Genomic DNA, 23,709 nt, shown 5'->3' on the forward strand with positions numbered 1-23,709 from the left:
AAAAGGATAACTCACCGTGAATGGATTGCTTTATTGTTTTGATCCTGGTATCTCATTCCCAAGGAAAGAGCCTACTCTACTCACTTATGACGTCTGGTAGTTTTCCTAGCTTATCTTCCTTTTACGAGGCATGACGTAATGAAATTGGCAGTGCCATTAGAAAAAAAAATTATGCTATTGTTGCTTGTTTGCTACTACATCCCTATAACAAATAGAATCATTATAAAATGAAACAAAAATCCTTCAAAATGAATATTTTAAAATATTTTTTTTCGAAATATACATTGAATTTTTTTCTATATATAAGTTATAGTATTTCTCGTCATTATGTAATATGAATAAGTTATAAGGCTCTCAAGAAAAGTGTATTTTTGTCATCATTTTTCAGCCTAAAAATGGAAATATTCTGAGTTCAGAACACGATACAGTTTCAATAAAAAACCCTTTTACATAAATTTTATAATTCCTACTATTAATTTTGGGTATGTTTTAGGAGTCAAACTTAGCTTTTGCTTAGAATGACAAAAATACCTATACACCCAGATTTTATAATTTCGAAGAGAAAAAAACAAAACAAATACTAAACAAAAATACTTTTAGATATCTTATGAGTTGGAAAGGGTAAAACTATATAATATGTAAAGATATACCAATTTAATAGATTGAATATCAATTAAGTATTTGGTAGAAGGTTCTATAGAAAATATTAAAATTAATATAGGACAATTTGATGTATCGTACCAACTGCTGGGCAAGAAATACAGATTTTGAGAAAACACGGAACAAATCATAGTTTATGACGTCACTATTGCTAGAATTTTCTATTTGAATTATTGTACCGGCAAATAAACCACGCAACCGCTCATATACTATTCAAACAAACCCACAACAGAGTCAATAACAGTCAATTACGATTTAAATAAAATAATTTGCAAATATTTTATTTAAATATTCAAATTAAGTAAATTGAACTCAGAAAAATTAAATGAATTGGGCCTTTTCCCAGATAAGACTCAAATCACATTTCTATTCAAACAAACCCAAATCAGAGTTAATAGCAGCCAATTAGGATTTTATACAAATAATTTGAAAATATTTAATTAAAATATGCAATTTTAGTCAATTTTATCTTGAAAAATTTAATAATCTGAACACTTCCCCTAATAAGAGTTTACTCACATGTCTATTCAAATGAACTAGAATTTACACAATAAGTTGTAAAAAAGTCTAAAAATAAGTCTAATCACGTAGGTTTAAAGACTTTTTAAAAATCTGTATCTACCCAAATTTAATGCAATATTTATGCATTTTTTTCTTAACTAAAATATACACATAACTATTAAAAAATATAATATCAGAGAATGGTGAAGGAGCACTCACTAAGCACTCAAAGTAGGGCCTTAGACGAACTTGAGACTTGGGACCTTGGCGTTTCGATCCGAACCATTCAAAGGCGGTGGAACTGTCACCTTTTCGGGAAAGTCTTGATAAAAGAGGTGGCCATGGAACGAAAAAATAACCATCACTCCAAATTCTTACGAAAAAAAGCAAATCCTTGTGAAAACTAGCCTCTAGATTGACGTCAAATGATCATCCAGACTGTCTTCAAGCACATGAATGAATCACTGAAGGTCTTGCCGTACAGGCCTCAAAAGCAACCGAAACTCACAGAGATTCAGAAAAAAAAATGACTTATTTTTTGTCATGAGAGGAAAAATTAGGCAGAGAGGTGTTAATTTTTCTGATTAGTCTACGTATGAAGTGTTTCACCATCTCAATCGTCAAACTGATCGTGATCGTGATATGTCTGGTAACATTTTCTGCGTCAGATCCAATCCGTTTTCTCGGCTCTTTTACATCGCAGTGGTGAAACACTTTCTAGAATGAGGTCTCCACATAGACTGAAGACGTCACAGTTTGTACTCGAGGTATAAAATGTAAGAACATTTTTATCTGTTTTTAGTCTTAAGACAAATGATCCAATGGACAAAAAATCTTTTTAAAATGACACAGATGTGGATGAAAGAGTTTCTAATAACCTTTTAATTATAATGAAGTAGGACTTGACTCAATACCATATAGCAAAGATGTCTAGAGGATCACTAACATATAATTGATTTCCTCTCCATTGGAGACCTCTTCAGAAATTATAATTTAAGAAATTTCTTAATTTCCCAAGCTTTCACAAAAATAAAAACATTAAAATATAAAACGTGGAATATTTAAAATAATATATATCAGTATATTAATAAATTAATTAAGGTCGCATAGAAGAATCCAGAGGCAACTCCTGTTCAAACGTCTGTCTTCAGCGATGTCAAGAAGCTAAAATTGATCTGGCCACAAGAGAAACCGGGTAATTTTAATTTTTGATGAAAAACCCTTTACCGTTGACCCCATCTACAACAAGCAAAATGATCGGGTTGTATCTTTTGGCAAGGCTGACAACATCATCAGGACAGTCACAAATACCAAACATCCGGCCTCTGATGATGTTGGGATTTTGGCATCAACTGGAGATTTTTTTTGGATTTTTAAGGACATTACGTCCAAACCTCAATTGGAATGGAGGAGATTAATCACTTAGTCATTTGTCTATAAGATGCTGCTGTTTGGTACGGAATATTCCAACCATGCAGTAGCATTGCATTTAATGGACTGGGCAGCTGCACAAAAAGTTGTATGAAGTAAATCACCTTTGTTTGATTCCAATGGTACCATAGATGTCATCTGCCAAAATGAATGGAAACAAGAATTCATTCTTTAAGAACCTCCAATAACAACCCATAGAGCTGAAAACGATTGCCATCAATTAGAACGTTATTAAACTTCATGATATGATTCACGTATAAATTTTGAATACTGGAAGATTTTATTACCCTCTGCAGAGATCAGCAAAGTAGCATCTTCCACTGACTCCTTGGTATCTGAAATTTAATTCTGAAGTTTGAAATCTCTTGTTGCGTTTCTTATCACTAAGGAATACATAAGGATCTTAGATCTTCCTCAAACATGGGAGAGAAGGATTATGCTTTCTCTGAAATGTATCAATGCTAGTCAGAATTTTACCCCACAATTTCAGATATCGACTAAGTTGATTAGATTTCTTTATATTGTAAAGACTGTGGAAGAGTAATTAACGATGTGAAACACGCTTTTGCTTCGTTTCCACTTTTGAAAATGACAAAGGATTTTGTATTACTTAACTCCGAGTATATTTTAAATTTTGAGCGAAGATATTAGGAAGAATTTGTGCTATTTGGTATTCCTTCTAACATGAAGCAGAGTTCAAATAAGCAAAAAGTAATTAATATTCCTGTCAGTAATTGTTAAGCTTTTATTGTTCAACAGCTTACAGTGTTTGACCAAAAAAAATCTAAGGACAATCTTAATATCGGCTGCAGCTAGATACACTGCTGTATCCCTAAGGATTCCCCAATGGCAAAATTTGTCGTGGAATTATGTAGCCAAATTAATTAGATATTTTCTATCGATATCACTACGGTATGAATGTACTTTTTATAGTTTGATTATTTGATTATGCTGAGATTTTAGGTCTTTTAGAAGAACATTTATTTTTAACTACAATGGTAAATGATGTTTTTTATACTAACACAAATTTCTTTTTGGCGTCCAACACAGCCACGTACATATTTCAGCAGGACGGGGCTCCGGCCACTACTGCTAATATTGAACAAGAGTGGATGGGTAGCAACATAAACTTATCATCCAAGAAGCTTTGGGCCCCTCAGAGTCCAAATCTGAATTCAATGGATTACTTCATTTGGTGGCAAATTTAAAAGAAGTCCTGCAAAGTCCGCCACCCCAATATTGATGCCCTGAAGACCTCCATTAACCAGCAGTGGAGGATAATTAAAAAGACTACGTCGCCAATGCATACAAGGGGTTCTAGGAGCGTTTTGAGCCTTTCATTAAGGCTGACGGTGGCCAATTTCATAATAAATGTGTATTGTTAAGCTAAAAAATATTATAAAATAACTTTTTTCTATGTATAACATCATCTTGATCAATTATGAGCATTTCTTATGACTACTTAGAGGCAGGTCTCAGTACTTTTTCAACACGCTGTATACTAACGTTTTTTGTTTCTGTATAGGTAATGTTAACATATTTATCCATATATTGTATAAGTAATTTTGAAATACTTTTATAAATTAAGATTTTTTCTGCCGTTTAATTTTTTTAACCATAGAAGACAAAAAAAAAAAAAAACAAGTAGAGAAAGGAGAAGAGAAGGAGAAAAGAAGCGCGACTATATTTTGAAATATTTTTTTTTTCTTTTTTTTTACTAGTTTTCCATGACGAGGTGAAAGCAGTAGTTGTGACTTCTTGTTTATTTATTTAACTATTTGGGTGTCATAATTAAGAGTATTAATTGGTTTGATTAATTAATTAAATAATACCTTTAAGTGAGTTTATAATGTAAATGAAGTGAACAATAAGTCAATACCTTATTTTTAAATTAAAAAGTAAAGAATTCGTAGATATCAAAAGGATTGTTTCTTCCCTCATGAAGGTAAGTTTATTCCAATCAAAGGCTTTAAGGGAAAATAATAAAAATAACCGGAACTGACAATAGGATTATCTAATTACTACATACTGGGTGGCAACATGAAATTTACTTACTCAAATGATTCAAAATTCACGAAACTTTGATTGACTGAATTCATAAGCTCTGTATATTTATTAGATATATGAAACATCAGCTTCCTAAAAATATCATCAGAGCGGGAAACAGGGCTTAAGGTCTAACTATTGATTCTTGTGGTTCACACTAATAGTTACTGAAAGTCTCTTGACAGACTGTTTACAACATGAAAATAAAAAATAGAATGAGATTGAAATTTAAAAAAAAAAAGATGCCTCTGATAGAAAACCTATTATAAATACAAAAATCCTCAAGAAATGCATAGGGAGAGGCCCAACTAAGTCTATGGGAAATCACGCCTTGGATCTTAAGATTGATATATTTCTTGGATTTAAGGATCTTTGTGTTTCTTTCACTGAAATTAATAAAACAGTTTGTTATAATATATTTTTTTGTATTATGAATATAATTAGAAATATGGAGCAATTTATATAATTGTAAACAGTGTAAGTTTCAATTTTTCCCCTGGTAGGCTAATTAAAACATGTAGATCCTATGGGTTATCATTATTCAGTAAAATTTCAGAATGGAACGCTATCTAAAATACTGTGGAAAGTAAGTAATTTATTATATATTGTAAGAGTAACAAATATCTTTTAAGCTAGTTGTGAAAGATATTAAATTAATTTATTTTTCTAAGTCAGAAAGTATTGTTAATATATATTATATTCATTTGTTATAGTTCTGTTATATATGCTTCATTTTATATCAATATACATACTGTAGACCAAATAGTTAATAACTTATATCAATTTAATCTTTAAGAGTATCTCTTACTATATATATAATCAATTTATCGTTTATTGAATAATATATAAAAAATAAATGTAATAATTTAATGTGAGTTTCTAATGAAATATAAATTCCCATGATTTCCTAGATTTTAAATAAATAAACAAAGAATCAGTGATAACTATGATTATCGAACTTAAACTTCGAAAACGTTAATGTTGTATTTCATCATACATCAATAAAATTGATATTACTCTGTTGCTGCAATAAGGTTTTGATTCATAAAACATTTATTGAAGCAAATAAATCGCATTTAAATATACACTGACAACAAATTTCAATGTATATTATGTACAATTATATATTTCATTGTTAATCTTTGTATGACCTTTAAGTAAAAATATGCAACGTTGCATTGAACTGTCAACAGTTAAGCAAACTAGAATATTTTTTCTCCTAATTGAGTGTGGATTAAATTTGTGTTATTAAATAATTTATTCTCCATTTCTGTCAAGGTATTGGGGCCAATAAATAAATTTTTCATTTGATGAAGTATCTATAGCTCAGACTCTTGGATATCTTAATTCATCCAAGTAATTTGAATACAAAGCCTAAAATTAAATCAAATATGGGCCAGTATGAAGTAAACAAATAAATTAGGATTGAAAAAACATATCTTTCCAAAATTAGGGATACTTATTTAGGTTGTGCATATTGTACTGTACGTCAATAGCACTACACAAGTTCAACAAGATAAACGTCATAAAAACAGCCACTAAAGATCATCTTTGATCAGATATCAAATAAAAATTGTTATATTTCTGGAGATAAATTAAAATATGTTAAATGAATGGATCTTTAAGGAACACAACTATATACTAAATGCCTTTATGTGACTTTCAGAAGTTGTTTGAAGAAACATGTTTCAAAAACACTTAATATGTATTTTTATACTTTAGAGCAATGTTTTCAATAGCCTTTGAGTATTAACAATAATAAAAACGGGTCAAAAGCTTAATATAAGACTTGTTAATCCCTGAATAATTTTTATTCAATTTTTAAATATGTAAAAAATAAAGTTTTTAACCTCTAATTTCAAAATCAAAAAATGTATAAAGTTATGTTACAAAAACGTGATTTTTTAATATAGACCACTTTAAAAAATAAATATATCTAACTCTAAATTATAATGATATATTATTATGTTTTATCATCGAAAATGACTATATTCTCTTTTTTTACTTCCTTCTGGTTCTTGTTTACCCCAAATTATAGAAATATCAGTGTAATATATCATATTTTTTCTACACTATTAAGTTAAATTATAAATTTATCTTAAACTTTCTGCATCTAATTTTTTAAACTTTTTTGGAATTAAGTATCAAAATTTCAGAGTATTTTTTTAAATTCCTTCTTTCCCAAACGATGAATAAGAAAATGTTGAGATATGAGGGATGTCGGATTCTATATAGAACAAGCCTTGTATGGAAATAATTTATAGTCTACGCAGTTAAATATTCGTTTTTTTACTGCTATTTTAGATTATGAACTCTTTGATATAAAAATTTATAAATTTATCAAAGTTTTTATTTGTTTCATTGGTGGATACAGTTGTAGAATTAACGACTTGGCAGTATGTTTAAAAGTCGAAAAATTGCATAAAAACCCTGTCGAATCTAAAAAAAAAAAAATCAAAAAAGAACAGCTTAGCTGTTATGGCGTTTTGTTAGATTAGTTGTTAGCATCAATATAAGTAAGAAAATAAACAAAAATCATTCGATGTATCAAACAACGACAAAAGCGGTAATTTCTTCATTGTCAATTCTTCTCCGATTCCAACAAAGATTTGCATCAAAAGCCAAACTTCCCAATATATATTTAGTGTGTTACTCACCATCTTTTATGATCACATGAACACTTTATTCTAACATAATCTTTCCTTATGAGTTACCAATATTGATAACAAATTTGTGAAATAAAAATAACACTCTTTAATCATTATATTCCAAAAAATGAAATTTCTCACGTGCTTTCGGTCATATTGTCTACAACTCTAAAAGTGATTATAGAATAATATGTAACAATTACTTAGGAGAAGTATAGTTATATGTTATTTATAGCTTATCGTTGGGTTTGTTAAAACCCCTGATAAATATTCTTATTAGAAAGTGAAGCATTAAAAACATAAATAAATTTACCCTTATGTCATTGCTTATGCAAAACATGCATCATTCTTTAGGTTTTATACTTATGTATCTGGGCTGACGTTAATATTTTTTGTTTGAAGGGGGGGTAGATATTTCTTTCGAAATTCCGAATATCAGTGTTTCTGACTCTAATACGTTGTGACTTTTTTGTTTTGAAAATAGGATATGGTCTTTTCAATTTTTCCTTAAAATGTTTACAAATTTTTTACATTTTCAAAGAGTGCTGATTAAAACACCTGATAAATATTCTTATTAGAAAGTGAGTGTCTAGAAATTTACAAAGTCCTATCACCAGCATGTCTTCATTGTACAATCATTTTAGTAAAATCACCGGAAAAAACCGGTATGCTCCTTTATATGTATAAAAATGGACACACAATTATATATTTTTACCAATTGTGTGAAATCAATGGATTTTTAAGGCTTTAGACAAATTTTGTTTGAATTTAGGGAAAAGTCTTGGACTTTTCTTTTCGGACACATTGAAGGAGACAGAAGGGCGGCTATCCGAAGAAATCTTTTGAACCAAAGAAAAAAATTATGTATGGTTTCCAAAATGGATGGAGGAATAAAGCCTATAGATCTACTAAAGAGTCGTCTTGTGTTTCTCCTATTGTCAATCAACTATTTAAAAAGAAGAAACTTTTCTTATAAATAGACACAACGATTTTACAAACCTTTTTATTTTGCCACTAACACCTGACTTAAAAAGTTGAAAAGAAGAAGATGATCCCATTGAGGAAGTGTTGATGCCTCTATGGATGTTTCCGCTCTTTTAAAATGTTCTTTTCTAAAGTGCATTTACATTGGGATAAACTTTGGTGCTTTTTCAGACCGGCTTTATTTTTTAATATGTATAAAAGTCAATGCGTAAATAGTTAGAACTTTCACATGGGCATCCTATTTTTTGCGACTCTAATCCATCTCCCAGGTCACCGAACCCACATGTATTAACCCAAATGACTCAAGAAAAATCTATTTAAAATTATTGACGATCCTAATTGTATGGATCCCCCATGTTATTTGAGATCTTTTTATATAATTTAAGTTTCTCTTATTATCTCAATAGAGAAACATAGGCAAGCATCTTTGTTCTTTTGTTTTTGAATATACTCATTTATACGTACGTATATTTATGTACACTGAGAAAAAAAGTTCATGTTTATTAACACGAGAAAAAAATTACAAGAACAATAATGCTACAACAAAAATAAAACTTGAAAAAAAAAATAATTATGTCTTTACATTTGTATTTCTCAACGAAAAACATAGTCTGAAGAAGACATATTCCATAATTTGAAACTAATACATAGAAAAAGGTAGAAACTGACAAATAAAAACACTACACATTACAGAGACATACTTAAGTTTTCTTCTCTAATCATTAACGGATTTTTTTACTTATGATTTATGGCTAGGGATTGCTATTTCCATAATTTCTTCGTTTTTTTTTTCTCATTTAATTAATGCGTTTTGTATTTCACTAATGAATGCTCTTAAATATGTAAAAAAAACACTTTTATAAAACAAAGCAGAAATAATTTGATTGTTATTCTTAATGATTTGAGCCTTAGTTTTGAAATAATAATGAAGCTTGTTATTCTTTAAGCTATTTGCTTAATAATGTTGTAAAACGTGCCTGTTAGCTTAAGAATATTTTCTTGATTATGTGAATACTTTTCAGCTGCAAGATGCCACTTTTGAAACATTACAAAAGAAGTTACTTTATCGCTTCCCTTTCGTACGCAAATAATATTTTCGACCTCACGTCATTTCTTCTCTTTCTTCTTTGAAATTGGAGACAACGTTAGCGAAAAGTTGAAGTTCAATTATTGAAACCTCTTAATAATAAGAAAATAACTTCTCCAGATGAGGCAAAGTTTATTTTATTAAACTCTTTCATGAGGACTTAGATCAAATAATGAAGATTAACACAATTAGTCTGAATCCAACTTTAAAAAGTTGGATTCTCATAATATGCATGCAAATTAGGCTATTACAGTTATAATGTATATAAATACAAAAATAATTTATATCATTGACTTTTATCATGTCCAATTTAATTAAAGCCAATGTTTCATTTGTGTGTCCTGCAAAATCTTCATCTCATTTTGACTTGTACACAAAAATTGTTGCGACTCTTTACTCTAAAGTCTTCAAATTTTCTAATTTATCTCCTTTAAGTTCGGGTAAAAGATTACGTTGTCATCCTTTCTCCGCTTGGCTAATAGATTTTATTTTACTCTAAATCACCACAAAATTACTTACACAAAATTTTTGTGTATATATCATTTTATTCAATGAATACAAATTTCTAATGGACACTTTTCCGTCTATAATCTGTAAAAAGGATATCTAGATATGTGATGAGTTAACAGAAAAACAATTTAGTATAAGTAAAAAAAAGATAAAGTTTCAATTTATTTTTAAGTTTAATTTGCGGCACCTCAATAAATTAATCAGATTTATTTGTTGCTAGAAATTAACGATAATTTGTCAAAGAAATCAAATTTTATCATCTATACTCCATTTGCTTTTGTGTTTATGGTACACATAAATACTTTCAAAGGCTCTTGAAATACTACATATTTTAACTATCTAATAGACTGCTTGTACAAATATGGTGACAGGTTACATATATGATCATAGTTTTCCTACACATACATCAAACGATCTATGTGTACGTTCATTGAAAACACAGTTTTAGGAATATGCAAATAAAGTATCATTGATGAAATAGCAGGTGATGTAAATAAATACCCCATATTTGTTTTTTGTTTTTTTCGAACAATTAATGATCTTTTGAAGTTGCTAGCATATGTAATACATAGTATATTCTCTTCAAAGGACTATGAAAAAGTAACGTTTGTTCCCTAAATGGACAATAAGGCAATAGTGACTATCAATCATGTCATGTTTTGGGATTTTATTTAAAAAAAAACAAGCTAAAAATTCAAAAAATTTGAAAAAAATTCAAAAATCTATAGTTATTCACAAAAAATTTGAAAAAAATTCAAAAATCTATAGTTATTCACAAAAAATTCTGAAATACATAATAATACGCAGAAAATTATTTTTTTGAAAAAAAATTTGAGCAATTTAATTTTTAGGAAAATAAAATAAAAAATTTAAATGTTTTAAAAAAAATTTCAAAAACCCATAGCTACGTACAAAAATAAAATAATCATTTATTCAGAAATTAAATTTCAAATATTACATTTTTTAGAAAAAAATCTAAAAATCTCTTTACCAAAAATTAAATTCTTTGAAAAAAAAAACAAAAAAAAACTTGAAGTTAAATTTATTGGAAATAAATTTCAAATATTGAATAGGAAAAAAGTTCTAAAAGTCATAATAGCTATATAGTTACATAAAATTAAGTTTTTTGAAAGAAAAAAATACTAATTCTGGGCATTTTGTCCAAATGCCCTGTTTTAAATAAATAAATCTTTAAGAAAAAAAAGGACTCTAGGGGGAAAAGAGAGTAATAAAGTTGTTGCCTTTATTGTTTGACGTAACCTTTTATACAAAAAAACAAACAAACAAAGAACAGAAAAAAGAGATCCAAACCAGTTTGTAGTAAACCCAATTCCGTGTCAATTCTTCCCAATAATTTTAAAAAGTGTTCACAGCTTACTGAACAAGAGCTTATTCTGATTCAACTAATCAACGTTCAAAATACTCATTATGGGAAAAGAAGCAGAAAGGTCGAGAGCTCCACTCGAAATGCAAAGTATATTTTACGTTAATGAGGTAAGACCGTGAAATATGATACACGGAGAGTGATTCCTTTTTTCAGATCTTTGATTGGCTTACAATAGTTATTGTTTCCCATGTTTAAAATTGAGTTTACATAGGAAGTATATATTATAAAAAAAATTACATTTTATTACAAAAGAGCGCATTTTTTCCTTTATCAGAAATAAATTAGTCCTTTTTATCAAACCATGTTGGTAACTTTCCAGTGTTTTATATATTTTATTTAAATTGCACACTGAATCTTTTATGTCCAAACTGTCACTAGAGTATCTAAAGGTAGACTGTAGAGTAAGAAACAATCCTGTAACGCCACCTATATACATCCTAATTATACTGGGATAGGCCTGTAACTAAGGGGTTTCTTTGAGAATGGATAAACTTGAGACGGCGTTTTCATTCTTGAATATTTTTAATGACTTTTTTTTATTAAATATACTTAATGGAAGTTAATCTAGGTGAAATCAGACGTGCAAGCTGCTGCTATAAGAAAAACAAGCTCCATGCACTGTTTTGAAAATGAAAAGCCAATAGCTATTAGTGTTAAATATTTCCTCGGAATGAATTCCAAATAAGTATTTTGTCAACCCACTTCTAAGTGTTTTATTTTAATCTGTCTAATCCTTTTTTTCCATTCAACAGTTACAAAATCAGTTACTCACTCCTACGGACCTAGCTAGAGCAGAATAAAATAATGAAAGATAGCTGGATGACATAATACTAGAGAATTATATAACTAGAGTGACGCAAAAATTAATCAATAACTCAATATCAATCTATGTATCAAGATGGTATGGATTAGATTTATATTATTCTTTAAATTATAATCCATTTTTTCCAAAAAACTATTCTTATTAACCCTATAAATGCGTAGGAAACTTTACTTAACTATAGTATACATGCTTTGGTATCTTTCAATTTACAAAATAACATTTATTCCTATTTGAATTAAGTGAAAATAAAATTTAATATTACATAATCAAAGGTTAGATACCCATTGCTACAGTAGTTCATTCTAGTAGGAACATTTCTCCCGACAACATATGTTGCTGCTAATTTAACATTTGTCGTACATCAGCAGGAGAGATTGTCTGTTGTTTAGAGTTAATGAGGATAGGTGAAATAATTGTTCACCAATCCAGTATGACTTAGATTTAGTGGAATCGACATATTTCGATTGGAAGCAAAGTCTTGATTAATCACACAGAATGGTATACATTACTTTGAGTTAAATTTGATTGCAAATCACATAAAAGTCTTCTAAATTGTTTTCAAATTTTCCCTGCAATGGTAAATTACTTGATGTTCCTGGAAGTTCAACGACTCCATTTTGATAAATTCTAAGAGCTACTTTTCATAGTTTTTCCAACCATTTATCTTTAAACCGATCCAAACCTATTTCACAAGCGTTTGAAACCAACTTATTCATTTGTTACTGTTGCATATGAACATGGGGAGGCTTAACACGTTGTGGTTGACTCATCCTTGATTATTAATTTAAAGACCCGTATTATTTACTTGCTTCAATTGATGCTTTGGCATCTTAACTCATTCCACGAATATGAATACCGTCTTTTTAACACTATCCAACAAAATTCAGGTATTGGAACAAAAAATTTATTATTGGTATTTAAGGCCTATAACAAAAAATGACAATTAAAACCTTTAGCCGCAATAGGTTTGACCTCTATACTCTTCTTTTTTTTTTTTTTTTTTGTAAATAACGTTTTTGGAATATAGTAATGATCGGGAGCTATATATCGAAATTCAAATAACTATGAAGTTGAAAAATGAATGTAATTCATATAGATAAAAAAATTACAGCATTCAAAACCTAAATCATTTATTAAATTTTCTTGAATGAAGTTCCTACAAAATCTTTGTGAATAATTGAAAAACCAATTAAAATACATGGTTGAAGCTGTTGTTTGATCATAACTACATTAATGCCATATAAAGACCTCGCAAACAATCAGAAGGAGGACTTGTTCTTTTGTCAAATATTCTGCAAAAAATTTACATCGAGATTTTACAAACATTGTGGCTGAATCACATTTAGAATGGAGGAATGCCATTACTGGGTCTCCTGTTTGTAAATTTTTATTATTCGGTTCAGATCTATCAAATGACGTAATTATGAATTTCTCTAGTGAATGTGGAGCTGCTCATAGAATAATATGGATTAAAATACCTTCATTTGACTCTAATATTAGTGTAGACATTATTCGCTAACACTCTAACTAGAAACCTTTTTTTAAGAATTGGGATGATCCAGTAGAGTTGGAAAATATTGGAATTCGGGATAACTTTCTAACACTCCATGATCTAAATAGTAATTCTTTCTTCTTTACTGGAAGATTTCTCTTCCAACTACGTAGATTGTCGAACTTACACCTTCCTCTAGTACCCTTGTGCCTAAAATTTGACTTTAGAATTACTGAATCCCTGGATACGAAACAAATCTCCAGGAGGTATAGTAAAGCTTTGGACCTTCCTCGTTCGTGGAATAAAATAATAATGGGCTCTTTGAGTGGTATTAACGATGGGAAAAGTTTACATCCCAGTTTCAGATATCAACTGGCATATTAAAATTCTTACTACTGTGCAAAGTCTGTGGTCGAATATATAATAATGCTATATAAATGCCTTTTTTGACTTCCCTGCGTTGACTGTAGTTCAGGATTCTATTTTACTTAACCATAACTTCATAAGAAATTTTGAACCAAATTTTGCAAAGACTCTCTTTCTGTTAGATATTTCTAATCACCAGTCACGTCGGTCGGAAGAAGAGAAAACCATCGGTTTTGCTTTTGTTAAATGTTAGGCTTTCATAGCTCAACGAATTACGGAAGATAAAGTGATTGAGGGGATGGATTTGAGAGATATTTTAATTTATGCAGCTGCTAGAACTGCAACTTGTCTTTGAAGATTCCCCAACTGCATGGTACTTCCTGATATTACGCATCGGATTATATAAAATATTACCCATCTTCTTCAATAAGATACGAAAAAACTTTAAGAAACATCATCAATGGTTACAGCAGACACTGTATGAACATCGCAGGCTGACAAGTTGGGATTTTTTTGTTGTAATATTTTGTCTCACTATGAGGCCTTTTAACTGACATTTTATTATTGTTTATGTTAGGTACTATGTTTTCTGATTTATGTTGCGGTGTTTTTGCATAATTGTTGTATCTGTAAGATTTTAAAGGTCTAAAGAAAAAATTAATTTTAAATTATAATATTTATTTATGTTTTATTCTAAACGCAAATTTTTTTTTATTCATTTTACAAATGTATACATTTCTTAATTTTTTCAGTGTGTGTGTGCATGTCTGAATAAATAAAGACCTAGTTGAGGAAAAAAAATACTAGTTTTTATTGAAAGTTATTTTTTTTTCATTTTTTTTTTTTTGCTATATGGTAGAAAGTAAAGAAAAAGCTTAATATCACAACTTAAAAAGATTTGCTGTCAAATTTTGATTGATTTGTTTTAGTTTAACTTTTAGTTTTTCTATGAAGCATTTATTACCTAAGCAATAAGAAAGGTTGCTTTAAAAGTTTCGAAATTAAATATAAATAAGTCAATTAGATGAATTAATCTGTAAAAAAATATCAATAAAATACATTTTATACAAAATAGATTTAACACTTCTTGTTTCTTAAATATTAACTAATTATTACAGCCAGTCAAAAAATCGACTTCATGATATTTAATTAAGCATTTTTGTATGCAACTATTTTTATTCCTTATTTAAAAGTTACTTGATTAAAAATTAAAAGTTAAACTAAAAATATTGAGAGGAATTAAATTTTTTTTAATTCGCAAATCTTTTTAAGTTATTTTGTTGGATTTTTGTTTTGTTTTTAGCTTATTTAAAGAAAACAAATAAGCTGTTGTATATTGTAGTTGTCTCAAATATGTCTTTGAAACATTAAAATGTATGAAGAATATATGAAGTAAAGAAATATTGGAGTTTTCTCTTTTTCAAGATTGTTTTTATGTAGACACATCACATATTCGTATATGATCTATTATAATAATTAGCATATGCATGCAAGCATACATTTTTAATTTAATTTTTTGCATAAAATATAAAATACATAAAGTAATTCATCGAAAGCTAAATAAATAGTAATAATGCATTTTTTCACCTATTGAATACAAAAATTAAATTAAATTTTATTTTTAAGTTCCATATCGAATTTCAGAATTATTTTTCAACTGTGTATGAATATAAGATATTGACAAAAAATAAATCTTTAATTGAAAATAATTTTAATAATATAACTTACGATTGTAACAAGATATAATTTGTTATTATTATAATAAAAATATTATAGTTATATTTTCGATAAAAATTTGATACTTTATCCAACCATTGGGAATCAAGAGGTTGCTTCTATAGAAGTCATAAATAATAATAGCTTGTACACTAAGGTGGGCCAAAAACCAAAAAGTTAGAAAATTGAATATGGCTAGTAATATTTCAAGTTATGTATAAAAATAGGCATTCATGCCAAATTTCAAAGGATTGTGAAAAAAAATTTAACTGCCCAAACGATATTGAAATATCAATATCTTATCTTACTTGATTTGAACTCATTATTTAGTATACATTGTAGTGTAATTCAAAGATTTCAAGTTTAATAGGAAATAAATTACTTTTTCCTTCATGGGTATCTACCTTAAAAGAATTTCAAAAGTATAAACCAGGTGTTCTCAAACTTTTTAATTGAGTTACCCCCTTCGAAATATGTTTTCATCTACATATTCCCTACCCAGTGCAAACTTTTTCATATGCTGAATAAATATATATTTATTTTTAAATCTCACTTACCTCTTGGAGATTCTCCACGTACCCCCCTCCCAATTTGAGAATAACTGGACTATAGACAATTTAAACTGGTTATACATGTTTGTATAACCCCAACACTAAATAAAGAAATATATAACATAGTATAATGGAAATGAGACAATTTTGACCTTATTTTTTCATTCTTTGTTATGTTGTTTTTAAAGATATTTGATAGAGAACTATTGTAGGTTACCAAAAAAAATTTGTTTAATTTATGGATGATTCACATTCTTTATTTGATATATCATTTTGTAAAAGTAGAAATTTTTCATCATGAAAATGTCTATTAACTAAGAAAATTCCCGATATACCTCAGTTTTCACTTTGAAAAAATGAAAAACCCAAGAAATCAAATGGAAAAAATAAAAACGACTTTAAAAATAATTAGTTAATTAAGTTCACTAAACCTGGATTATAAGATACCTATATATACAAATAAATTGTAAACAAGTAAATATCAAAAACATTCACTAATTTTATATAATTCGATCAGATGTTTTACCAAAAAGTATTTGAAATAAAATTACTTATTAGTTTTTTCATATCATATTTTATTTGGTAAATTTTCATTATGTATTTGTAAAGTAAGCTTAACGTTCTACGTTAATTCTAACTACTGTTTTTTATTTTATTAGGAATAATTTAGTACTAAGAAAAATAACTTAAAGTTCAACTAACATATTTTTTTAATGAGTTTGTTTGGAAATAAATAACTCCTTGGTTTTTCCTTTGTTAATAAGCAAATAAGGTTAGTTCGAAGAAAAACACAATTAAAAATATACTTTCTTTTTGCAAGTTATTTGTTAGTAAAATGGCCTTGTTTTCAATTTTATTTTGGAAAACATCACTTGACGTTGGTTTAATAATAATATATAAAAATTTAATTGCTGAAGCATTTTATCTCTATCTTCAAAACTATGAACGACTTTATCTCGCTAATACAAAAATAATTGGTGTAATTTGTTGTCACCTGTAGATTATTAGTGTTCTGAGCGTTATTTGGTTCTGTGAACAATTCCAATAATTATTAAACAATAATTCCATTTAAGGGCAAGGGAATTTATTAACTGAATGTGGATTTTAGGATCCATCTCTTGTTTCTATCCCATAGAAAGGTGTGATAAAATAAATTTAACTACGTGCATGAGGTTAAAAATAGTTTGAACAAAAAAAAACCGAAAAATTCCATATACTTTATAATATTTTAGCGAGAACCGTAGTGCAGTTTGAAAAAAACTAAAACCACAATTGAAATGTAAGTCTTTCAGATTCCTATAATTTTAATATATTTCTATCTCAGGGTTTTTTTTTTGCTGTTGATTTGTATTATTAATTGTCCAACTTTTGTATAACATAAAATATTATTTAACAAATTAGATATTTTTGCTCAAAGGTACGAGACGGATTTAAATTCCAGCTCAGTAGTTTTGTTTTGACCAATTTTGAAAAAAAATTCCTCCCAAAGCAAATTTATTGCAAGGAATGTCCATCCCGAGTAAAAAAACAGGTAGTAAAACTGATAGTGTTATATAATTTGTATTTATAAGGACAAAATATGCAATAAAAGTATATAAAACTTGAGACAAACGTCCGAAGGAGTGACAATTAAATTACTAATACATATTCAATTTAGGGAAATAAAAATATCATCAAGCTATGTAGAAAATTTGTTTTAATTGGTGGTGAAGGGTTCAATAAAGAGTTATGCTAAGCATAAATTGTTTTTAAAATTAGGAACTACTTTAATATTATAATGAACATATCATTGAACGATTAAAAAGTAGAATAAAATACTGAAATACTTCATTATAGTTAATTTTTTTCATACAAGATATATTCTAAATATATTTATTGTTGAAGATGAATTTTCCTTGTGATGAATTGCTTCAGAATTGTCTTGGGTGGAGGTTAACTTTCTTGGGGTTAAAAGAAGAGCGCAGTGAACTTTCCTTACATGCACATTGCACACATATGCAACACTTAAATTTAATCGCACAACTAATTAAGTCATCATTCATTTATATATAATATAGATCTATGAATTTGTATTTATTGATTTCCTTTTACTACAACCTCCTTCATTTTCGCAAAATTACAAAAAAAACAAAAAAAAACATTTAACCTTTCATTTGTTTTTTCGATAAAAAATAAACAAATAAATAATGATACAAAAATGGAGAATAAATACCTTAAAGACTCATTTTTAAATTATTACACATCTTAAGGGTATCTTGACGGAATATTCTCCCCTCTGTAAAGCCAAAAAAAACATCAATGTAATGGCAACCCGTGTAAAATAAACCCCCTAAAACTTGGATATACTTTCCTGTATTAAAATCAACAATAATAATTTATATAATCAAATCAAAACCCTCAAATATTCTATAAAAATAATAACACCAATTAAACAAAAAAAACCAAAAAAACATAATCAAACTAGCGCAAACATGCTATCATAAAAGTAGCCCATGGAAAATTAAATAGCTTTTATTTATATTTATTTTAAAATTCTAAACTAAAACGATTTATTATAAACTGTAATTATATTATTGGCAAATTTCTATGGAAAATTTTCCTTGAATACAACATTTTTATTTTTTCTGTCCATTTGATGCAAATATAATCAAACCCACAACCCTTTTTGACACTATGAAAATGCAACATGATAAATATAAAGCAATTTTTGAAATGTTTGACCCAGTAATTTATTAATTGTCATAGACATTGCTAACTTGCCATGTTCCTTCTTCAACCATAATAAAGATTGAAGATACGTACTAAGATTAACTCGGTCATATTCTTCCTAATTCTCTTTTTAGTTTGTATTTATTTATGTTTTCCCTTTTTCTATTCGTACAATAATTCGTTTTTGGGATTTTTAATTTTTAGGTGCCTTTTTGAATCGACAACCCATACCTTAAAAACTTTGTGACACGCGGTATTGATTTTTTTTACTACAAAAATCCACTTATTTGCTAAAATCAAATTTCCCCTTAAGAACTCATAATCTAATATCACAATTTAACATATATTTACGCCCGTAACTCAAAACAACTTTTATTTATGTTTAAAGTCTGTATATGGCTGCGTTTTTAAAATAAATGCGTTTCTATCATTATTTTTCTAAGCGGAACGTAAATCAAACACACATAAATACAATATAATACAATTCAAGATAGCTAGTCTTCTTAACGGTATTCAGAAAGATAAATATTTCTTTTTTATGTCATCGAGTATTGTAAATTTCCTATTTGTATTCTCCAGGGCATAGTCGTTGTTGTATTTCCACACAGTCTGCATGATGCATCTTACATCTTTTCTAGGTTCTTTATATGCTTTATTAAGGGTATATGTCCTACAATTAAACCTATGCCAATTAGATTATTCTTCTTTATTCACTCCAAACTAAGCCTTTTAATTTATTTTTTTTGTCTACGGACATGTTGAATCTTCTGTTGAAAATTCCTGTTTCTAGGTCTTCCTTAGGTACTTGTTAATATCAAATAATACTACACGTTTGGGAGCTTCCAATTCAGATTCCTCATGCATGGTTATACAATTTTTGGCAAGTGCATCCGCATACTCAGTATTTGTATAATCCCAACAACTGACATTTCTTCTATCAGCCTAAATCGTTGACCCGTGAAGACGACTTAATAGATGTTTATGTTATTGAACCAAACAGCATCACCACAGTTCAGGAGCATTTTCACGGACTTTTGAATAAACTATTCCATAACAGAGGAGATAGTATGGTGCCATTTTACAGTGAGACTAATCCTGCTGTATTGGTTTATCGTCACGTTACCTTTATATGATGAGTGTCACAAAATAGAGAACATTATTCCCAATGTCCAGGAAATTCTCAACGCAGCAAAACACACAAATCGGATTATTTCCTGGGAATACAAAGCTGCATGTCCACCTTAATTAAAATTATGGACTCCTTCTCAGGTTGAGGCACACAACTTGCTACATAATTTTTTTTTTAAATACTCTACTGACCTACGCTTAAAAATAACATTCAATCAAGGAGCATTGTTTGTTAATGTTGACCTGCTTCTCGATCTCTGTTAATTTTTATGGAAAGTTTACTTGTTATAAGCCTCCTTTAAAGTATGTGAAAGTGGAGGAACTAGATTAGTGGTCTCGTTTAATTATATAAATAATAATAATTATAGATTATAGAAATGCACATAAATCATTTTTAAATAGATATGAATGTATTAATTTAATAATAACTGATAAATTTAATTAACTTGATGTTTTGTGTATGTATATATATAAAAGAAATATAGTAATTGAAACAAAAAAAAAACTATTCCAAAGCAAAAAATGTTTTTAAATACCCTAAAGTTCTTCCTGAAAAACATTTTTATAACATTTTAAGTTACTAAAGTTACAAGTATCGTCATATGTTATACACTAGTCATATCCAAGTTTCTCATCGACTTTTGAACCATCTGTGTCAATGTTGATAAATTTAGTACTAATCGTTCCTCCCTGCTTTTTATTTGAAGTTTATCATTATTCCAATCTTTCTTCTCAGTAATTTTAATTAGTGTTTCAAAGATATTAAAGATTGATTTCAACTCTTCTTGCATCCGTTAACTCATTCCTTTCTATTTTTTTGTTGGTGGGTTCCAGGTTATCTTCTTCCATTCTCAAAAGGGTTACTATTGCTCATCGTTTTATGTTTATATGCATAGGCTTTACATTGATTAAGATTTAAAGACTAATGATTCCCATTTCAATCAAAAATTCTGCAAAATCCGATTTGATATGGGAAAACTAATTATAGATTAATAATTAACCCGTCAAGTACTACAGTTAATAGAAATGAAAACTTTAAGATTTAAAAAAAAGTAACATATTCGGACTCTATAAAAATCATTTATTTGGTCGTGTATGGAAACAATTTATGTAAATTTAGTAGATATGCTGTGTAATTTGTAAATTCTATAAGCAAATTGTACAAATTGCAATTAAAAAATGAGATATATTTTAATTGATATATATAACAATGTCAATTAACACTTTTAAATTAATATAAAATATTTTTTTAGTACTAATTGAAAAATATTATGCGGCACATTATACAATTCAAATGCTTACGGTTTAATTACTTCTAAATATATAATAAACTCGTAATCATCAGAGTAAATATTATTTATGAGTAGCTCAATATATGTCTGCAAGAAATTTGATATCCGAAGTGCATATGAGATGCAGCAATTTAAACATGCTGCATTGCTAAAAAAATTATTTATAGTTTGATGAGGAAGAAGTTCATCCAAGCCGGACTCTCGTATTATTTTGGAGAACTCTCATTTTCAGTCTGTCTGATATCAGTGACTCAAGTTGGTCTTCTGCCTCTGGATTATTGGACTTGTGGGCAAAGACTTGAGACTCGACTTGGACTTGTAGTATGAAGAATTTCCCGCATCTCTGGCTTTACATATAATTAACAAACTTACATTCTTTATATGTCTTAGATTAAGAAAGTTTGAAGTTAATAACTTCTTATTTTAAAGACATTGGAGCAAAATTTCCTTTAGAAATTATTTGAAGGCGTAAAGTCTTATATTACTTCATAGCCATTCAAAAAAAAAAAAAAAATTACCAGCTCTTCAGGGATTGAAGGAGGTAGAAAATATTCACTAAAAACTAAATGGGTATTGGAAAATATCTACTTTAACATAACTTTTTCTTAAATAGTTTTGAAACTCTCTGGTCTCCAAACATAAGGGGGGAGATTCAATAATTTATTTTCCCTTATATTATAAAAAAAAACTTTTCATATACTCGTATATACATTCGAGTTGAGAGATAAAAGTTTGTACCCATTATATACAGCTTAAATGAGATGGAAAGAAAACGTAATTAATTATTACAAAAATAAGTTTTCATTTTTATAATTATGTGTCTATTCACTTATCTAGATAGATTTGAAACAATGAGGATTGGAAATTACAATTTCTAACTGACTCAATGAATTTAAAAAGAGTCTTCAAGTTACTCAATTATACTGATTATCTATAGAATATTTGATCTAAACCCAACAATAGCCGTCTATTTGTTTTTGAGTAAATGGCCAAGGTGTGAAAAATAAATTCAAGCAATTTAAATTTGATATTTTTCAAATTGGATGTGATTTATTTTCTAATATATTCATTATAAAATACCAAAAATAGGCATATATAAATGTATATAAAATAATTTATTTACATGACTTTTTTTTTTTAGTTTTCAAAAAGTATTCAGTACAATAATTTTTCTACAAGAAGTGGGGACACAGATATGGATCCTTTATATTTTTTTTGAAGAATTACAACGCAAAATGAATATGTAAAAGATAAAAAATGTATTCATTTTTTCTGGAGGGTGCCAGAGCAAATTTTCCCAGTCAACAAAAAACACTTTTTCCTTGAAAACTCATAATCTTAGAAAGTGATTTGGAAAAATATTTCTTTCAAAATTGTTGGAAAGTTACATAAGCTGCATCTTATTCGATACGGCCTCCAATAGAAGCAATCTCCGCCTGAATACGGTGCCTGAGCCTTGTACAGGCTTTTGTCCTCAGAATAGTTTGCCCAGATAGTGGACTTCCGGTCATCCATATTTTTGTGTTGGGTTGCAAATGTGATGTCCTTGATGGTGCCCCACCTTAAGTAATCAAGGGATTCAAGTGGGGGATGAAAAAGGCCACATGTTCGTGGCCCATAAATCTACAAAGTTTTTGGTAGTGATGGCACTGATTAATCAAAATCGGGAATCAGGGAATCAAGTGTTTTTTCTGGAATCGGCAAAGAGGAAATTTGATAAATTTGCGGTTCCAAATCTTTTGTATTATTATTTTTTATAGGTATTTGACAATTTATTACTTTTCTAAGTTATTAAATATATATATATATCCGTTCAGTACTGGAGTATTATCATAATAAGTATCATTATCTTCTTTTTTTTAAATAGTAGTTACAACTTGAGGTGAATTTAATAGTTAAAATTTTAATATGTACTTGATTTTGATAAATATTTAAAAAAAATCAATTTTCCCTCTTTAAGGATAAATATTTAAAAAATAAATATTAGCTGTATAAAACATTTATATTTCTCTATATAATCATATGCATTCATATTAATAAGCATAAGTATCACTAAAAACCATATTGATTATTAATTATAACCAGACTATAGTATAATATAGATGTGTAGACTATATACACTGTTAAATCACACATAAGTATAATTGTGTAATAAGTGACCATGATTAAAATATGTTAAACTAATTTTTAAGGTTATCCTGGAAAATAAATTACGAAACAAATTTCAATTAAAAGTTCAATCATTCTTTATAAATATGAGGATTTTCTCTGAAGATTGTTAGGGTGAGTAAAGACTATTCAAGGGAGTAACAAGTATTCCAGCAAATAACTATGAAAGCTCGAAGTCCCTCGAGTTTTTTTTAAATAAACTGGAAAAT

General features: G+C 28.3%; 1 protein-coding gene across 3 annotated transcripts in view; it reads left to right on the forward strand.

Annotated features, from left to right (window-relative positions):
- Positions 1-4,311: 4,311 nt before the first annotated feature.
- The window catches only part of LOC121132376 (lachesin), a 425,839-nt gene continuing 406,441 nt past the window's right edge, over positions 4,312-23,709 (forward strand). For 2 of the 3 annotated variants that reach the window (XM_071886665.1, XM_071886666.1), the window contains exon 1: positions 4,330-4,537. The gene's annotated coding sequence lies outside the window, so the exon portion shown is untranslated. Of the gene's footprint in view, positions 4,538-23,709 lie in introns of all 3 variants that reach the window. The other variant, XM_071886663.1, reaches the window with a different exon arrangement.

This window comes from Lepeophtheirus salmonis, chromosome 2 (genome assembly GCF_016086655.4).
Source record: "Lepeophtheirus salmonis chromosome 2, UVic_Lsal_1.4, whole genome shotgun sequence".
Taxonomy (NCBI): Eukaryota; Metazoa; Arthropoda; class Copepoda; order Siphonostomatoida; family Caligidae; genus Lepeophtheirus; species Lepeophtheirus salmonis.